Raw genomic sequence first — 6,000 nt, forward strand, 5'->3', positions numbered from 1 at the left:
CTGGAGGAGATGATATTTAAGGTAAGCCCTGAAAGGAGTCATCAAGGTGAAGAATATGGCCACTGGAGGTGGAGGAGGGAGAGAAAGAAAAGGATTACGGGTAGAGAGAACAGCATGTGCTAAGGACCATGCTTGCAGAGCCCTGTGGGCTGTGACAAGGGGTTTATAATTTGTTCTAAGGGTAATTAGAGATTGCTGGAGGGGCTGGGCATGGTGGTTCATGCCTGTAATCACCAGCGCTTTGGGAGGCCGAGATGGGTGGATCACTTGAGGTCAGGAGTTTGAGACTAGCCTGGCCAACATGGTGAAACCCCGTCTCTACTAAAAATAAAAAAAATTAGCCGGGTGTGGTGATGGCGCCTATAATCCTAGCTACTTGGGAGGCTGAGGCAGGAGAATCGCTTGAACCCAGGAGGCGGAGGTTGGATTGAGCCAAGATCATACCACTGCACTCCAGCCTGGACAACAGAGCGAGACTGTCTCAACAAAACAAAACAAAACAAAAATTACTGGAGGGTGTTAAATGAACGAGTAATATAATCAGATTTTTCAGATTAGAATGAGCACTCTGGCTACTGTGAGGAGAAAGGATTAAAATAGGTAAGAGTGCTGGTAGGGAGACTTAGTACCAGGCAGTTGCAGTGGTTCAGGTGAGAGCTGATAGTGGCCTGACTTGGGAAGGTAGAAGGTGGAATTGGCTGACTTATTGACAGATTGGTTGGGGATGGGGATGGGGTAAGGGGCAGGAGACTTCCAGGCTTCTGGAAGGATCTTGAGATGTTTATTGAATGAAGGATGGATGGATGCTATTGCTGTTGCCTGGGTACTGATATGTGCCAGGTGCTTCACATGCTCTATTTCATTTACCCCTCACCAAAAGTCTAAGGAATATGCATGATCTCCATGTTGGAGATAAGGATGCTGAGACTTAGGTTCAGTGACTGGCCCAGGATCATACAGCTGGTAAGAGGGAGAGCAGGACCGGAACTCAGGTCTGTTTGACCCCAGGTGGGGGCTCTTTACACCCCCACTCTACCTAGCCCAGCAGGTACACACCTGGTGGAGAAGACAAGGAAAGGTACTTTAGGGTCAAGGCCCAGGAGTATAAAAGGCATATTTTTGTTTTCTGGTTGAAGCCACCAGTCTACAGCCCTGGCTTGGGCAGGATGAGGAGCTAGGCACCAGGAGGCAGAGACCATCTCTCAAGGCCCAGTGAGGCTACCAGTTTGAAATGTGTGTTTGGGGATGTCTCATCACGCCCATCCATTTCTTTCTCTGGGCTGGGTAATTTTCTGGCTCTGAGAGGCTGTATTTCTTACATTAAAGACAGCTCACCACTGGCATCCATATATATATATATATTTTTTAGACAGAGTCTTGCTCTGTTGCCAGGCTAGGGCACAGTGGCACAATCTTGGCTCACTGCAACCTCTGCCTCCTGGGTTCAAGCGATTCCCCTGCCTCAGTCTCCCAAGTAGCTGGGACTACAGGCGTGGACCACCATGCTTGGCTAATTTTTTGTATTTTAGGAAAGATGGGGTTTCACCATGTTGGCCAGGATGGTCTCGGTCTCCTGACCTTGTGATCTACCCACCTTGGCCTTCTAAAGTGCTGGAATTACAGGCATAAGCCACCATGCCCAGCCCATTTTAAACTCCAAGATGACTTTTGAATTCAGACATTTCCAGATCCTTCTTGTGAAAACCCTCCATAATTTCAGCATCCTTTTGGAGAGGGGGACTTTGGCCAGAAAGTATGGGAGAATGGAAGTTGAGTTGCGATTTGGGGTGGGGGTTAGGGTATACCTCAGTGGGCTGAACTAGGCTGGGTCTCAGAACTCCTGAGTCCGGACCAGGCCTCAGAGGTTGATGAGGGGAGTTTGTTCAGGGGCCTCTCTTCCCAGTTCTATCTCCTGAGTAGGAGAGAGTGGAATTCAGCTGGCAGAGCCCAAGTACCCAGGTCACAGGCAGATTTTCTTATGCCTCTCTCACCAGAGAACCCTGAGCCTTGTGTCTGGGGGTTCCAGGGACCTGCCTTCTCCTGGGGGTCCTCCCTACCCATTCTGATCTGCAGCTGCCTGCTGCCCATTCCAAATTCAGTTCTAGGGACACAGCTCTGAAAAGGCCCCAGGGGAGGGAGGGAGAGACCTAAAGGGAGGGGCCATCTCCCCTCAGCCCAGCCTGCCTCTCCCAGCTGCATGTATAAGTGATGAGGCTCCGCAGCCCCAACAGGAACCAATATAATGGCGGGTGCGCCGGGTCAGCTGGAGAGACAGCCAGCAGGACGCAGGAGTGACAGGCGGTGCAATTATGCTGAGCCTCCTGCAAAGGCAGCAGAGAAGGCCCCGCCTGGCCAGCATGGCCCGCAGCCTCCCCACTCCCTCCCACAGGCCTTCCAGCCCCACCAGCCCCTAGCCCTACTCCAAGGTGAGGTGCGGGGAGGCAGAGGATCCAGGGCTAGTCGGGAGCAGCTGGTCTTCCTGATTTCTGGGTCTGAGGAGGGGGCTATCAGGGAGAAAGCCTCCTACTCCACAGAAAGCTTCCTCTTTGGAAGCCCTGTCCCTTCTAGGAAAAATGTCCCTTCTTCTTCCCACCTCAGGAGATCATAGGACTTAAGGTCTGGAGAGGTCTTAGAGACCCCACCTTTGACAGACAGGGAAACTGAGGCCCTGAGAGGGAAATAGCTTGCCTAAGGTCACAGAGCCAATCTGAGACAGAGCCAAATGGGAATCCCAGGGGCTCTTTCCAGGATGGATGAGAGACCCCAGGGTGAGGGGAGGAGGGCCAATTGCTGGCCTCTGTGCTTCGGGGAGCGGGGGGGTCCTCACAGAGCCTCTGAGGGTGGGCATGGAGGGTGAGGCTTAAGGAGGTCTAACAGCTGGGTGTGTGGTTGGAACTATGGCTGCAGCAATATCCTTGCAGGGCCCCAATCAGCCAGGGTTGGGGGTGGCCCAGCCCCCTTCCATGTTCAGAGAGGGGTCTTTGAGTACCTCATCTCCGTACATTTGAGGACAGGGTCAGAGAGAGGGTCTCTGATGTGGCAGAGCCAGAAGAGCTGAGCAGCGGGTGCTTAGTAAATGTTCATTAAACTGAACTCCCACACAAGGCTGGCTTCAAAGATGTGCCACCTGTTGGTGGCAAGGGCCCCGCACACAAAAGGGACCTGAACTTGGTTTAATGCTCTGCTATCACCACCTTGAGATTCTTTACGATTTTTGAACAACAGACTCACATTTTCAGTTCCCACTGGGTCCCACAAGTTATGTAGTTGGTCCTGCCCCTGAAACAGAGATGTGGTTTGTTCTTTGGAAGGGCTCCCCTGCCTCAACCCTGTCCCAACCTCATCCCAAGATGGCCCAAGCAGAGGGGGACACAGAGCTAGGAAAAGCTGATGTTTGCTGAGCTTCTTGGAGGTCTCCCCGAGTCAGGGCTGACCAAGCATGTGTCGGGGCAGGAGAACTTGGCTGCTCTGTCCTGGCAGCCTTGCTCCCATGCACAGGCCTGCACCTTGCCTGTCTGTCCATCTGTGTACCCCCATCCCTGACCCTGGCCAGGGGCAGGGATGGAGGGCTCCTGGTCCCAGGGGGAATTCCCTGTCGTTTGGGGAGACTTGGCCCCTCTGCTCACTCCTAGCCCTGCCCCCACTAGGACGGGAGGGGTTGGTGGAGGGGGTGGGAGGCTTAATTAGCAGCCGGAGCCAGGCAGCAGGCGGGGGAAGGGCGGGGGCGCAGATCGGGCTGACTTTTCCCCGCTATAGATCTGCTCTCCCAGAGAGGCACTAGCTGGCTGGCTTAGGCTCTGGCTTGGCTATTTTAGGAATATTCTTAACCCTTCCCATGCCGCTGCCATCATCAGACTTCTCTTCCAGAGCACAGAGCACAGAACATCAGGCTGTCCTCTCTCCCCGTCCCCTCCTCCCTAGTCCCTGCTGTTCCTCTCTGGCAGCTATAGGAAGGTCAGAGTTTTCTCAGTGGTGGGGCCAGTTGACTTTTGCCAAGGAAAACTCCCAGCCCCTGAGCCCCCTTCTTTGCTCCACCCTGCGCCTTCTCCCTCTCCACCTCATCACAGCTCTGGACTCAGAAAGGTGGCAGACTGAGCGTGGCCTCAGCTCTTCTTCTCGTTTTATAAAATTGGGAGGGTTAGACTCCCCCCACCCAGGGGAAAACAGCTGACCTGGATCCCAAGAGTAAGATAGGAAGCGCAGTCCTGGTTTCCAGCCTCTGGCAGAGCAGCAGCCCCTGCCTGCCTGACTTTGATGCCCATTAGGGATAAGTTTCCAGGGGGTGTCCCACACAGCAGCCAGAGCCGCTCAGTGTCATGGGATTCCCTTTGCCTGATTTCTCTCCCACTCTAGGTCCTTCCCAGGGTCTCACTTCTTGCGAAACCCTAGGCCAGGATATAGGCACCGCCTGGGCAAGGTGAAGGGGAGTCCCATTGGGGACCAGGAGGGCTCAACATTAATGAATCTGAAATTCCAGCCAAGACAGGGAAAGAGATCTCGGCTCTCACTGTCAGGAGTTCCTGCATCCGAGATGGGCTTGACTGAGCTGGGAGGCCCAGGACATCTGGGCACTGTGGTGCCATCCCTCAGGCACATGCCTTCTGGGACTAGAAGTAGGAGTTTGCCACCAAGTGCTATTGGGAAAGCTTGCTTTGGAAATCCAGGCACAAGGCTGATGATGCCACATAAATGCCCAAGGGCCTGGGGTGTGCCTGGCACTGTGCTGGGCACTGGGGATAGAGGACTGATAATCAAGAATCATTCTCTGCCTGAGAAAGGAAGCTCTCAGGGGCTGGTTCTCCAGGTGTCTGACCACCAGCCTGGGCCAAGTGTTGACGGGCTGGGGGGAGTGAGTCCTCCCCACAGATGCCACGCAACTCTCCCTCCTCCAGATTGTCACAACCAGCCCAGCTCCAGAAGTGACAGGGCTGGCTGGGGGTAAGGGTGAGGCCAGAAAAAAGTGCTTTCGTTCCTATTGGGGGCTACAGAGGGGGGGGCTCTTGTGATGGGGGTCACTGAGCTGCAGGTCCTCCAGCTTCCAATCTAGAAAGAGCCTGATGGATTGATCACGGGTCCGGGGAAAGATTTTGAGTTCAAAGAGGTAATATCCTCCAGGGACTCCAGGAGAATTTTCCATGTCATGTAAAAAGTAAGAAGAGGCTGAGTGTGGTGGCTCAGCCCTGTAATCCCAGTCCTTTGGGAGGCAGAGGCAGGAGGATTGCTTGAAGCCAGGAGTTGAGATCACAGCCTGGGCAACATGGCAAGACCTTGTCTCTACAAAAAAAAAAAAAAAAAAAAAAAAAGACAAGAAGATCCCTCTCTTTGCCCCTAATTGTGAGACATGACTAGAAGGCAGGAGGTTGGCCGTCAAGTGGGGAGTGCTTATCAGGTAGGTGTGGGGCAGGTTTCCCACGTTATCTTGGAAGGTATTTCTGGCTCTATAGTTCCTGATGAAGACATACTAGAGCACTTTAGGCCAACCTTTGGCAAAACTAGGAGCAGAACTCAGGAGTCCTGGATGCCTGCCTCTCCAATCTCCAGTGCAGTCCCACCTCTCCTCCCTGCTGCTCCTCGTTTGCTAGCTCCCTCCCCGCCAGTTCCAGGCTGGGAGCCCCAGCTGGCGGAGGATGTCTTGCTCCTCAGCAGCTGGGATTTGTAAATATTTATAGGAACATGGAACAGATCAGTGGCTGACAGGCCCAGGGAGCGGGCAGGGCCCTGCCCGGAGCTCAGCAGCTTCACTCCCGCTTCCCACACCCTGGCCTGATTTGAGGGAGCCCAAGATGACAAAGAGGGGGTGATCAAGCAGGGTACAGGGCTTGCAGCCTCTTCATCCAGGAACACGAGCTTGAAGGATGCGTTTGTCCATCCGCCCTGGGCTCCGCTTCCACACCCAGTCACTCACATCCTTCCACCCTCACCAAGCTCACTTGCGTGCTCATGCGGCCAAGGCCACACTGACCCCCACCCTCACTCTTTCAACACTTCACTGTCACACTC

Source organism: Symphalangus syndactylus, chromosome 20 (assembly GCF_028878055.3).
Source record: "Symphalangus syndactylus isolate Jambi chromosome 20, NHGRI_mSymSyn1-v2.1_pri, whole genome shotgun sequence".
Lineage (NCBI taxonomy): Eukaryota > Metazoa > Chordata > Mammalia > Primates > Hylobatidae > Symphalangus > Symphalangus syndactylus.